This window comes from Cervus elaphus, chromosome X (assembly GCF_910594005.1).
Source record: "Cervus elaphus chromosome X, mCerEla1.1, whole genome shotgun sequence".
In the NCBI taxonomy this organism is placed as follows: domain Eukaryota; kingdom Metazoa; phylum Chordata; class Mammalia; order Artiodactyla; family Cervidae; genus Cervus; species Cervus elaphus.
In genome coordinates, this window is record NC_057848.1 from 33508426 (window position 1) to 33522154 (window position 13729).

Genomic DNA, 13729 nt, shown 5'->3' on the forward strand with positions numbered 1-13729 from the left:
TGTAGGCTTCCCCGCCCCAGCTAGAATAGGAGCAGTTTGAAGGCAGGAACCATGGTTTACAACTCATTGAAATGTTTCAAAGATATTTGCTGAATGAACAAATGAATTTAAAATTCATTTAAGAGTAAACACATGAATCCTTTAAATAAAGTATATCACATGTTACATGTCAGACAAACTGGCGATGAAGATTTCACTTTACTTTAAAATTTGAAAATGCCTAGATGTGATCATAACACAGTCCGGTACAGTCACACCTTACATTTGTCTCAGTGCATGCCACTTAGGAGCCTTTGAGAAAGAAGGAAGAAACTTGGATTCTGCCATCATAGGCCCTGCGGCTGTCAGGAACCAAAGGCCACTGTATTTGTAACCCATCCCTTTGGCCGCTATCCAAATCTAGGAGGGCCTGAAGGAAAGAGGGGCTTTATTTTCTCTTGTCCTTGCCAAGGCTAGGAAAGAATTTGAGTGTGGACTCTCAGTAAACATTCTGGGTCTTCCCTCCAGCACTGGTCTGATGGAATGAAATCCCCAGTCTCTACCAATCTTGGTTCAATATTTACCTGGGGGTTTGCAGTGAGCCTAGGGACAGGATTCCAGAATGAAGAGGAATGGAGTGAGGGGAGTGTGTGTGTGTGTGTGTGTGTGGAATGGTAGGCGTGGGGTGTGTGTGTGTGTGTGTGTGTGTGTGTGTGTGTGTGGAATGGTAGGTGTGGGGTGGGTGGTACCAGGTTGCAAGGCAATGAGAGTGAGGTCTGGACAGAAAGTGTTGGAGAAGAAATGACTCCTTAGTACGTACTGGTACACACTGGTTCCTTCCCAGGACTTCCCCTTGCTGAAACAACTTGCCTGATCCCCATGTTAGAAGCTCAGATTGAGGCAGTTAGCCACCCAGGTTCCCAGCTTGACTTTGCTTATGGGTGTGTGTGTGGGGGGGTGATGATTTAAGAGGGTGAAGAGAGGCTCTGGGAATAGGAGTTTGCCCCATGACTGTGCTGATATATTCATTGCCTCTATCCTGCTAGTGGACACACAGCAAGCCTCTCCCTCTCCTACTTCCTGGACAGACCAGGACTCACTGCTAGAAAACCCTTGGGGACGTCATTGCCAAAGAATGTAATATGGAGCCCGTTGGATCTGAGGAGCACGAGCAACATTCAGGCAGCTGGCAGGGTCTTGGCTGGAAAGAGATATGGAAGTTAGGAGCATGCAGGTGAGAGCGGAAATTGCCCAAAGGGAGTACATAGAAAGAAAAGCAGAGAAAAGGGCTTGCGGAGGTATTACGGTCTGTGAGGTGGGGACAGGACGTGCGAGTCATAGGTTTGAAGAGCCTTCGTGTATTCATCCATCCATCCATTCACTCAACGTTTACTGAGCTTTGTGTCAGATACCAAGTTTGACGAGGAAGTTGGGGATTCAAGAGGGAGAAGGGTTAAGAGGGGATCCCTGGGTGGATTCAGATGAAGGAGAAGGGAGGGGCGGAGTTGCTGGGCTCTCTCCTGCTAGGAGAGCAGGTCTGTTAACACAAAGCTGCTCCCCCACCCCCGCACCTCCTCCGGTCTACCCATCCGCACAAGAGGAGGAGCCACACGGCTGCTTCCTACCGCCCTGTCCCCCTTCCGCGTTCTTTCTAAGCACTTAACTGTGGCGCCAGCAGCACCCCTACTGAGAGCTCAGGCAATCCCCAGGGGCGGGTTGGTGGGGGCGGTGCGGGGAGGGATGACAGTTGGGAAAAAAAGAGCCGGATGGAGAAGGAGCTGTCTGTCTGTCTGTAATTAGCTCCAGCTGCTGTTGCGCGGCAGCGCTGGGGGCGTCGGGAGTGTGAATGCATGCGGATGAACCTGCGTGCGTGGCTCCTCATTGCTATCACTATTTTTCACCGTCTTGTGCGCTGGCTTCAGCCTCGCAGCTCTGCAACCTCTCCTGTCCCCGAAGGTCCCAAAGGACAGAGTGTTCTACAGGCAGCACCAGCTTGAATCACTAACGCTGCTAAGCAGGAGGACAACAAATATAGGCCCCCATATGTCCTGGATACACGAGCCCCTGCTCTCTCCCTCCACCCCCGCTTCCTGAATGTTTCCTACTGACTGAAGCCCAGCACTTGAAATTAACAACACCTTAACTTCTGGCAAAGAGCTTTCACAGCTGTCAGGCTGTGCCTCTTCAGACAGCCAGAGGGGCAGCATTTTACAGGTGAGGACCCCGAGACCCAGGCAAGCAGGGAGATTGGCGCAGGGTCACCTGGCCAGCTGGGGGCAAAGCTGTGTCTGGGATGCAGGTGGCTGGTTCCCGGCAGGGCGCTGCCAAGAGGGCTGATACCGGGTGGCGCCGGCTGCTGCTCTCTGTGCTCCCTAGAATCTGGAAATCATGACTCTAAGACCTGCCTCAGCAACTGATGAAATCTAGGACCTCTGAGGCTGAGTCCAGACTAAGAGCTTATTTAGAGCCTGCCGCGTGCCCACCACGGAGCCAGTGCTTTTGGTGGCCTGAAACAGGGGTCCAGCATAGCCCCTGCCCTTAGAGAGATGACAACCTGAATGGAGAGACTGAGCTTAGACACCAAGTCCAAAGGGAATCGCAAGGGCTTCTCTCTTTTCTGCTAACCAGTCTGCTACCAGGGACCATGACTCAGAGACCCCTGCACTCACCTCCCTCCTGACCCAGCCCTGTGGAATGATGGGTAGCAAGGGCTAAGGGTGAAGGATAGGGAAGATGGGGGAAGAAAGGCAAAACTAGGGTTCCTGCTAGGTGTCAGGCACAGTGTGCCTGATACATATTATGCATATGTCATCTAAATGACATCTATATCTTTATACATAAACACATGCATACCTAACCTGACTCTCATCCATATAGAGAGTTTAAGACAGTGTCTGGTAGGTACTAATAGGAAGCACCTAGAGGATGCTAACTATTCTTCCTTCTTATCATTGCCATCTCCTTTATCATTATCTACATTATCTCAGTTAATCCTTCTAGCTCTGGGAGGTAGCAACTATTCTTTTCCTGCTGGACCTAAAAATAAGGAAGCCAGGAGTTTACTGTATTCAACCCTGGGGAGCGGGTACTGGGAATGCAAATGAGAACCCAATATCTTTGTATTGGTAGCCTTTGGGGAACTCTCCATCTCGCAGGACTAATGGGGCGCACATAAATACTCATGGTCCAGCTGTGCTGTGGTCGAATGGAGCAGCATCACCCGGGCACTGATGGTAAGTGATCTGGTATCCAGAAGTTAGGTGGGCTTTTCAGATGAAGGACATTTGAGCTGAATTTTGAGGGATGGAGGGTTTGGCCAGGAGGAGCAGTGGAGGGAGGGGAAGGACATTTGGGCAGAGGGAGCAGTATTTGCATGAAAGAGCTTGTTCCAGAGGGTGGGAGGATGGTTGGGGCGGCGTGGAGGCTTGGTGGTAGGGGTGGTTGGGGTGGGGGTGGTGCGCGATTGGCAGCAGCAGAGGGGGCGGAAAGGTGGTTGGGAGCAGCTTATACTAGGCTTTGTTGGCCAGGCTGAGTTTTGCACCTTGTTCTGTGAGCAAAGGGGCTCAAAGCAGTTTGGACCGATTGGGAGGCCATCTCAAGGCATGAAGTGGCAGGAGCTCTGGCTCAGGAGTGTGCAGTGGGAGCAGGAGACCATTCCAGGGACATGTCACAGAAACCACAGGGCTAGCGTTGTGGAGTGTTGAGGTGAGAGAAAAGGTGACAATGACCGTGAGCTTCCAGCTCGGGCCCCTGGTGTTGCTGTTAACAGAGACAGGGTTGGCAGGGGCATGAGTGGGGACAGGTGACAAGTTCAGTGGGACTCGTAGGGTGTGGGATGCCAGTGGGACTTAGTGGACACATCCAGCAGGGAGTGGGGTGAGAACTGAGGGCTGAGAACCCACCAGGGTCCAAGCGGCATTAGTTGACCCTGTGGGACTGGATGGAGTATCTCTTGTCCCGTTTACTCCTACAGGACAAGGGCTGGGGACAGAGCCAGGGGAGCCCCAGCATGAAAGGGGTGTGACGGCGGGGACACTGGCCCAGGGCAAGAAGACATAGCCCCTTCCAGAAACCCTGTCCCTTCTCCTCGGGACCAGTGTCCCTTTTCCATGGCTATGCTCCCACCAGTGAAGGGAGGTGCTCTGTGTGCAGAACTCATGTCACACAGGGGCGAGCCATGGAAAGGACAATCACTTCAGCTTTTGGGTTCTTTGGTGGGGGCGTGTCTTCTGATGAAATCCAATAAATGAACCACCAGGGATTTGGGACAGAAAGGACAAGTACAAGGGCTACATGATGACAGCTGGAGCATTCAGTGCAAACAACCGAGTCTTTAGTGCTGCGGAACTGGAAGCGCATTCACGAGGGCATTTCTAAAGATCTACTCTGTGCAAACTGCCATGGGTCTCCTAGGAGCCTTAAAGCTTCAATTAGACCTAGCGGGTCCCCTAACCAAATCCCATAATACCATACATCTAAAGCCCCAGGTTAGCCACAAAAGTTTCAGTTATACTCTGAATGTAAGAGACTCCAAACTGCCATCTTGACAGCTATTTGATTTATTGTTAAATTCCTGGGACCGTATCAGTAGTGGTTCTGAACACTTTACTCACATGAACTCACTTATTCCTCATGAATATTATAGACCCTGTTTATGTGTGTGTGTGTGTTAGTAGCTCAGTCGTGTCCGACTCTTTGTGACCCCATGGACTGTAGCCCACCAGCCTCTTCTGTCCATGGAATTCTCCAGGCAGGAATGGGGTGCCATTTCCTCCAGGGGATCTTCCCAAGCCAGGGATCAAACCCACATCTCTTGTATTGCAGGTGGATTCTTTACCGTCTGAACCACCAGGGAAGCATATATATATATATATAATATGCTTATATATATTATATATATTTTATATAATTAATAATAACAATATATAATATTAATAGTAACAATCATAGCATATCATGTTTCCTGAGAACTTAATGTAGGCCCAGCATGGTTCTAAACACATTAGATGAAATAATTCCTAATTCCACATGCACAACACTGTGAGGGGGTGTTATTACTATCTCTATTTTACAGGTAAAGAAACAAATCACAGAAAGATTAAGTTGTTCAAGGTCATACAGCTTATAGGAGGCTTGGGTTGTGAGTCAGATTCTACCAGTGTGGCTTCAGCATGCTAGTAACCACCCAAGGCCTTCTGCATGCATGCATGCTAAGTTGCTTCAGTTGTGTCCAACTCTTTGCGACCCTATGGACCCTATGGAGCCCGCCAGGCTCCTCTGTCCATGGGATTCTCCAGGAAAGAATACTGGAGTGGGTTTTCATGCCCTCCTCCAGGGGATCTTCCCCACCCAGGGATCGAATCTGCATCTCCTGCATTGCAGGCAGATTCTTTACCACTAGTGCCACCTGGGAAGCACCAGGCCTTCTAGAGCCTCTAGTAGCTCAGAACACCTCTAGATAAGAGTACATTTAGCACTTCAGATTGGTAGCATCACTGATTTTGATCTGCAGTTCAGATATTTAAAACTGCTCCGGGTCTTTGTGGAAAAAAACCTAGGAGCTGCTGCCTGAATGAGAAGTCAGGATTCAGAAGACATTTACACATGCTCTCCTGGGTAAGAGAGTCAGGATGGAGGCTGGGGCTGGTTATAGGAATCAGAGTCCAGTGATCTGCCTCCCCATCCCCTGCCCTCATTCCACAAGATGGAGCGCCATGTTTCTTAAGGTGTGGCTCAAGGAACGCTTTTTAAACATGCAGATTCCAGGGATGAACCCCAAGCCGAGACACTTTGTATCTCTTTGGAGATTATAGATGGAATATGCATTTGAGCCAACTCCTGGACTGAAGTAGTTCCACAACCAGTCTCACTTAAGTCTCTAAGACGATGGAAGCCTGTCTTCTAATTCTACAGGTACCCAAAGTGTGCCTAGGGGGGCTTCATCCACAGCCCCCTTGCCAAGCAGAATCAGGGAGGGCTCGAACGCAGAGAGCACGCTGAGGGCATGTCTGCACAGAAAGCAGGGCTTTTTTGCCACCACACCCCTTGAAAGAGAGTGAATCCTCTGGAGAGGGTGGGGAGGGGGAAGAGAGGAAGTGAAGGAAATCCTCTTGAAGCTGAAGCACCCTGGGGCCCAGATAAGGGGATGTCCTGAAGAGGGAGGGAGGATGGGAGACAGGGTGTTGGGGGTGCACAATGGTGGGTCAGCAGCCACAGGATCAGAGAGTCACAGTGGGAGTGGCCATGGCTAGGTATCGATGCTGCAGTTGCAGTCAGCTTTACAGGAACCAGAGATTCAAAATTATAGGTGGGACTCCTTTCCTTTTGTTGAGTGCTTGGAGTGGCTTGAATGGTAAAGAATCTTCCTGCAATGCAAGAAACCTGGGTTTGATCCCTGAGTCGGCAAGATCCCCTGGAGAAGGGAATGGCAACCCACTCCAATATTCTTGCCTGGAGAATCCCCATAGACAGAAGAGCCTGGTGGGCTACAGTCCATAGGGTTGCTAAGAGTTGGACACGACTGAGACTCTGTACTCTCTAGGGAGCTTCACCCTTCTGGACCCCACTTTCCCAGAAATAACTCCATCTCACCACTAGGAAAGGAGTAGCAAAGCTCAGTCTGTGGTCGAGGAAAGCCAAGAAAATGATTGCGTGGATCCCTAATGCTGAATCTGTCTAGTTATCTAGCTGGGGGATGGGGTGGATATAAAATCAGTGAGAGGAAAGTCTTGGGAATGCTCTCATGTGGTGGGACTGGGATGCAAAGGAGAAGAGGGCTACTTTAAGGAAATGGTAACCCTAATGGTGGTAGATGTGTCCTGGACGGGACTACCTGCTGCTCTAACCCATTCTCAGATGATGGTTCATACAATAGAGAGCTGGAAATCTTAATCGTGGCTGATTTTTGTGAAATATTTACTTTGTACCTGGCACTATGCTGGACCTTACACGCATCACCTCATTTCACAACACTCTGATAGATCATACTAATATTGTGCCCATTTTACAGATGAGGTTGAGAGAGGTTAAATGACTTACCCAAGGCCAAGCAGCTAGGGAGTGGCAGAGCCAGGATTTCAGCCCAGGTAGTCTTACTCCCAAACCCTGTTTATTAGGCCCTAGGAAGGGTGTAGGGATATGGGGATGCCTTCCCCTGGGCCTGTGGTTCTACATGAGCAACCTTCTTTGCATCTGACAGCTTCTGGTGAATAAGGTGAGTGACTGTATTTATAATGAATTCCCTTGGGTATGAGTTCCCAATCGAAGGAACAGGTGAGGCAGAGGCAACAAGGCTAAGTCCCTATGCCATCCGCTCCTTTGATCCACCCTCTTGGGCTGGAGAAATGCCAGTGCTGAGGGGTCCCAGAGTATTTGATCTGTTTGATTCTTTGTACCAAGGCCTCTTCACATTTTGGAGTCCCTAGTTCAGTGGCTCAGGCAACTGAGCCCGGGGGTGCCTGTGCAGGGAACCCTTCTATCTCCTATCCCACTCTAGCAGATGAGCTCCTTCCTCTTCCCTGTCCCCAGGTTCATTAAATGCATCTTTGTCCTGTTACCCAAATTCTGCATCTTGCCTTAGTAAGTTGTCTTGTAATTCACTTTCACGAGAACTTTCCCTTTTTGCCAATGGACTTTCTTGGTCCTTTTGGCCTTGACCTAGGTCCTGCTTCCAGACTCCTGCTCTGAGGTTTATCTCTGTACCTACAGTAATCTCTTGTTCCTGCTCTCTCTTCTCCCTGCTATCAGAGTTGCCCTCAGGATGGGATGCATCCAGGTGAGGCTTAACAGATTGACCGGCATTTTAACTGGTGTTAAAGCCCCATGTCAAAGGAATTATGGACTTAAGAATTTTCAAGCCCTTGGAAGGGGACAGGGAGAGATTTGGAAGGGCAAGGGAATGTTCTTAATACTCCTGGAATGCCATGAAGTAGACATCAAATTCAGGCTACCACCAAGCCAGAAGTTGGCTTATTTTTTTTAGAATCCATCACATCGAATGAACTCCCTCCTCTCACTCACCACTCAAAGTTTTGACTAAAAAGTCTTCCAGATAATGAACTTCTATGATGCAAGCATCATTTTCTCAGAGCTCTGTTGGAAGGACTGCGAAGCTCCACGAGTTACCAAAGACCACACAAACAGGCAGTAGTAGTCAAAGCAAAGCCAAATTCCTCCCGAGACTAGTTTCTTTCTATAACCTGAGAACGAATCCAATCTCCACCCGAGACAGGGTGATTTTCCTCTTTTCATTTATCTGGCTCTGACATGAGCCCTCTTCTCCTCTAATCTTCCTCAGACTCTTAGCAGAATACAAATAAGAAGCTGCTGATTTTGCCAGTCTGAGAAATTGAAAGTAGTCAGTTTTGCTTTTTCTCTGCCAAAGACAGTGTTCCTTCTGTGCTGCTATATGGGGGAAAAAGGGCAAGACCTTCTGACCTTGTTATGTTCCTATTCATGACCCATCAAGTCATTATGAAAGCCTAGAGGGACACTGTTTTTAGTATGGATCCTGGTAAGTTTATCCAGATAATTTCCTATCAAAAGCATCCCTCACACTCGCCTCCAAACATGTCCTGTCCCCTAAGAATGATTTGGTCTTGGTGTCGGGGCAGGTAACAGGGCTGGGCTCTGTCATCCAGGACTCTTTGGAGCCCTCGTTTGAGCTGCTTCAGGGACTGACAAATTGGCCAGAGACTATGTCCAGTGTCTCAGGAAAGCAGTAAATAAAAGCTCCTCCTTTCCTGGGGAGCCCATGTCTATTTTGGTCTCTCTTTCCATCAAACTGGGAAGATGTTGAAAAGGGCCATCTTGCTGCAGAGCAGGGAGCATGAAGTGTGGTGGCTGCGTTTCTAACTGGGCTGACCATCAACCTGAGCCTCACTGCCCTTTTCAACACGGAGGAGTTGCTAAATTCTATTTCAACTCTCCTGCTTACATCTTTCCCTGTTTCAGCAATTTGCTTTGTAAAAGATGGAGAAGCTAGCAGTGACTGTACCCATAACAGCAGCTGAGGTCACATTTAAGAAATTCAAATGCTCAGGGTGTGCTTCTCGCATTAAGTCCAACTCAAGCCATTGGATGTGCACAGCACTGCTCAACAGAAGACCCCCGAAGGCTGTGTGGCATTTCTGGTATGCTGGGGGTTTGGGAAAGAACGAAAAGGCATTTTCATTTTCCGAACTCAGAGGCACTTCAGGGGGTGGGGGAGGGTGTCAGGAATTCTTCCAAAGTCATGGGCCTGCCCACACCTGACTCAGATATTGATGACCTTCCCCAGGCCCTTCCCTCCCCACCCCAAAAAAAGACAGTATGAGTGACAATGAGCCCCGGTACTTACAGGTGCAGAGGATTTTCGGATAGGAAAATGGAGAAGGCAGGTTCCTGAACGTCTGCTGAGTCAGTTGCATCAGCTTAGGAAGTGATGATTGTAAAAATAAGATATTTGGAAAATCTTGTCGCCCTCTCCCCTTGGTTTTTCAGTCCATATCCAAACTCAGACCACCCCCTCTACCTCCCCAGGACATCCGTCTTTCCTGGCTGCCTGGCGCCTCCATGCCCCTTCTCGTGAGGGTGCTGGCAGCCACACTGCCTCTTGGAGCCTGTGGCCCAGCAAGGTAGTCAGGCTCCTGGGATTAGGCTGGCAAGAATGACTGTCCTCCAAACGATCAGCCCGGAGAAAGAGAGAGAGCAAGCAAACCCGAAAACAGGTCCAGGATGGAGAGCTCCTAGTGCTGAGCGTGTTTCTGGCGTATTCCGAAAGTGGCATCCACAGCAGAGAAAGTGTCCCAAAATAGCTCAGGCTGCCAATGCCTCGCTGAAACCTGAGAAAGAATTGCTGAATTCAAAGATCTGGGTCGCTGTGGGTGTGTGATCAAAGTGCGAATTTGTTGGTAGGAGGAACTCGAGCCATGAGCTTAGGAGAGACACGAGGTCACCTGGGGCATGGCCTGCCTTCTCTCTTCCAACTTGGTTAAGTGGCTGGTGGTGTCAGAAAGCTCCCCTGTGCAGAGTCGGGAGCTGGCAGGAGTTCCTGGGGACGCTGTTCTCATTCCCAAGTCTCTGATGCACCGACAGTATGAAATAGCAGTGTTCTATTTTCTGCATTTCCAACATGGGAACTGATACTGTTCAAAGGTTTCTTTAAGATGCTGCTCCATAACTGATGAAATTCCCCTTCCAGTAGATTTTTCATTTCTTTTGACCTTTGGCAAAATAAATGTCAGCTCCTAAAAATCAACAGAGAAAGGCAAACAGTAGGGTCTCTGTGATTTTCTTGGGATTTGAGAAATCTCTGATGGTGTGTATACAATGCTGCCTATGGTACTGGGAAGGCTGAGGTCCACTCAGACACATGGTCTCATTTTGATATTTGCAAGATCTTGGGACATTTTTCTTTCATCAAGTGTGTTGAAATTTTAGGATTGTCTGCAGAGAGTGTGGGTCAGTATGTGAAAAGTATAGCACACATCTCCCTTGGATCAGCCTTGGGGTTTAAGAAGGAAAAAGCAGAGCATTTGGTTTCTGGCTCTAGATCTGCCTGTCTTTTGCTGAGTGATCTGGGACAAGTCACTTCTCTTTGCTGGATCTCAGGGTAAAATGAAGACAGTAATCCCCATTTTAATCCTAACCCAATGGTGTCTGAATCTGCAACTCTCTGGACTGTAGCCCACCAGGCTCCTCCATCCGTGGAATTTTCCAGGCAAGAATACTGGAGTGGGTTGCCATGACCTCATCGATGTGATCTTCCCAACCCAGGAATCAAACCCATGTCTCTTGTGTCTCTTCCAATGGCAGGTGGGTGCTTTATCACTAGCACCACCGGGGAAACCCCAGTGGTATCAGTAGTGAAGATTAACGCCAAGGGTCACAAGAATGCTACTAGGGGGAGGGCTTGTCACTCTCAGTATTTGACAGCAGGCTTCAGTTCCTTAGGGGACCCTGACTGGTAGCCTGTATCAACACGCCTACAGTGAGCCAGTACATACCGCAGCACTAGGGGCTTCATGCCCAGGGGTCAATGTATGTCCAGTTCCAAGCTGTAGGACTTTCGATCAGTTGCTTAGTGCCCAGGAGTTCAGTTTTCCCATATGTCAAGTGCGTATACAAATTAATAATAATACAGGTCTACAATCCTTTATCTGAAACCATTGAGACTACATATGTTCTGGATTTCACGAGTTTTTTTTTAGATTTTAGTAAAGCAATATGTTGGTACATATAACATATATAACACCACTTGTGGAATCTGGGGCAAGTATTCTGTCATCAATCACACTAATATTTCTCAATGGGATAAATGAATAGCCTAGGCTTCCCTGGTGGCTCAGACAGTAAAGAATCTGCCTGAAATGCAGGAGACTGAGGTTCAATACCTGGGTTGGGAAGATCCCCTGGAGAAGGGAATGGCAACCCACTCCAGTATTCTTGCCTGGAGAATTCCATGGACAGAGGAGCCTGGTGGACTACAGTCTATGGGGTTGCAAAAATTCGAACATGACTGACTGAGCGAATAGCACACAAAACAATTCAGGCCCAGTTTGGCTACCATATGCGCTTGCCACAAAATTTCAGTTTTCAGAATCCTTTGGATGTCAAAAAACCAGGTAAGAAATTGTGGACAATGAAAGAAGCTAATGTTTCTTTGGGCTTCTCTGGTGGCTCAGCAGTAAAGAATCCACCTGTCAGTGCAGGAGACCTGGGTTCAATCCCTGGGTCAGGAAGATCTCCTTGAGAAGGAAATGGCAGCTCACTCCAGTGTTCTTGCCTGGGAAATCCCATGGACAGAGGAGCCTGGCAGGCTACAGTCCATGGGGTTGCAAAGAGTTGGCACGACTTAGCTACTAAACAGTGTTTCTTTAGTGTGTGCCATGTGCAAGGTATGGTTCTAAGTAGTTTGTACACATTAACTGATTTAGTTGGGCCAATAACCCTATGAGGTGGGCATTACTATTATCACTATCATGCCCATTTTACAGATGAAGAAACTGAGGCTCAGAGAGGTTAAATCACCTGAGCAGAGTCCCAAAGTCAGTGAGGGACAAAACTGGGATTCTAACCCAGACAGTTCAGCCTAAGAATCTGTGCTCTTAACCATCTTCTGTACAAACTCAATGGGGTTAAAATGAGGCTTCAAAGGCCCACAGGGGCCAAGCAAGTCACTGTGAAAAAGTCAGTGGCTGGTGGGTACTGAGGCAAAATAGTGAGCCAGTGGTCCATCTACAAGGAGCAGCTTACCCAGCTCCACCTGACTGTTCCCATCTCAGAACCAGGATCTGAGTCTTTCTGTTTCTCCCACATTATATAGGTGAAATCTCCTGACTTTCAAATGTTAGGAGTACTTTTAAAAATGGCAAAAACAAATACGTGTAAATCTATGGCTGATTCATATCAATGTATGACAAAACCCACTGGAAAAAAAATAAATAAAGGAAATCAGTTCTGAAAAAAAAAAATGGCAAAAACATTGTAGGGGTCAAATAAAATCCGTCTACAGTCTGAATCTAGCCTGTGGCTGCTAGTTTACAGACTCTGTGATGAGGGAATAGATGTGAAAAAGCTTTGAAAACTGAAGAACGTGTTCTAAGACACAGACAGTCTCATTCTTAGGGTTATTTTTTTTTTCCTTTACCGTGTCTAGTTTTTTGAAAACTGGTATTCCTGGCCTAATGGAGATGAAAAGTTGGAATTAAATAGAGACTTCAGTGAACTTGAATGCTTCATTCCTTTGGCAGGCTGGATAAATGAGAAGCCTAGGTGTACTGGATGGGCTAAGCCTCAGAATTCCTGCCACACCCACAGGCCCCTTCTAAAGAGTTTCCATCCGCAGACCCTAGCCGAAGGAAGGAGCAGTTTCTTATGAATAGGTGGCTATGTTTGGTACCCACGTGACCCTGCTTCCCCCTGCCAATAGCTGACTGAGCCAGGAGAGGGCATCTGATCCAAGAGCAGTCACTCTATAGGCTAGCAAGTTGCCTAGGAGGGAACGTGGGATGAAAACTTTGCCCAACAAGCACAGTGGTGACTAAATTTGGACCAATGAGAGTCTCTCGCTTGGGGAGCTTGAATACCAGACCTAGAAAGGGTGAGCAGTAGGCAACAGGGGCAGAATGCAGGCAGCAGGGTCACAAATAAGCAGACCCAGGAGGGATGACTGAGCTTCAGCTAGGTGCCAGACACTTGACACACGTTTTGTGTTTAAAACATTGAAAGATCCTGTGAGGTAGGTACCGTTGTTATCCCTGTTTTACAGACAAAATAACTGAGGTCAGTGCTGGGAGTTGGAATCCTGGTTTATGTGATATTAAATTCAGGATGGAGGGGACACATGTATACCTGTGGCTGATTCATATTGATGTATGGCAGAAACCATCACAATATTGTGAAGCAGTTATCCTCCAATTAAAATTAATTAATTAATTAAAAATAATATTCAGGGTGTCCAGACCCCTAAGCCAGCTGTTCTTAAACTCTAGAGGGTTTCAGAATCACTTGGGTCAAAATGCAGATTCCTTGGCCTCACTCTGGACCTACTGAGTCTGACTCTCTAAATGTGGAGCCCCACCTCCCAGCTCAGCATCTGCATTTTAACAGTCCTCACAGAGGAATGACTGATGCAAAGGGCTTCCCAACCACATTTAGAGAAATGCAGTTTGAGGGAGTATGGCAGGTACTGTAAACTGCTCTGCCTTCACCTTCAGAAATAAGGTCAAGGTCAACAGATGAGATCAAAGTCCAATTGACACTCTGTTGG

The 13729-nt window shown here is 48.1% G+C and overlaps 1 protein-coding gene and 1 long non-coding RNA gene across 8 annotated transcripts in view; one reads left to right on the top strand and one right to left on the bottom strand.

Annotated features, from left to right (window-relative positions):
* Window positions 1–9519, bottom strand: part of LOC122690780 — a 37594-nt gene extending 28075 nt beyond the window's left edge. Inside the window, exon 1 of the long non-coding RNA XR_006340100.1 lies at window positions 9317–9519. This is a non-coding gene — a long non-coding RNA (uncharacterized LOC122690780). The remainder of the gene's footprint in view (window positions 1–9316) is intronic.
* The window catches only part of RTL9 (retrotransposon Gag like 9), a 48652-nt gene that overhangs the window by 22199 nt on the left and 12724 nt on the right, over window positions 1–13729 (top strand). Inside the window, exons 1-2 of one of the 7 annotated variants that reach the window (XM_043897713.1) lie at window positions 1138–1213; window positions 3109–3212. The exons of 5 other annotated variants lie outside the window; for them this stretch is intronic. The gene's annotated coding sequence lies outside the window, so the exon portion shown is untranslated. Of the gene's footprint in view, window positions 1–1137; window positions 1214–3108; window positions 3213–13729 lie in introns of those variants that run through there. One more of the 7 variants, XM_043897712.1, reaches the window with a different exon arrangement.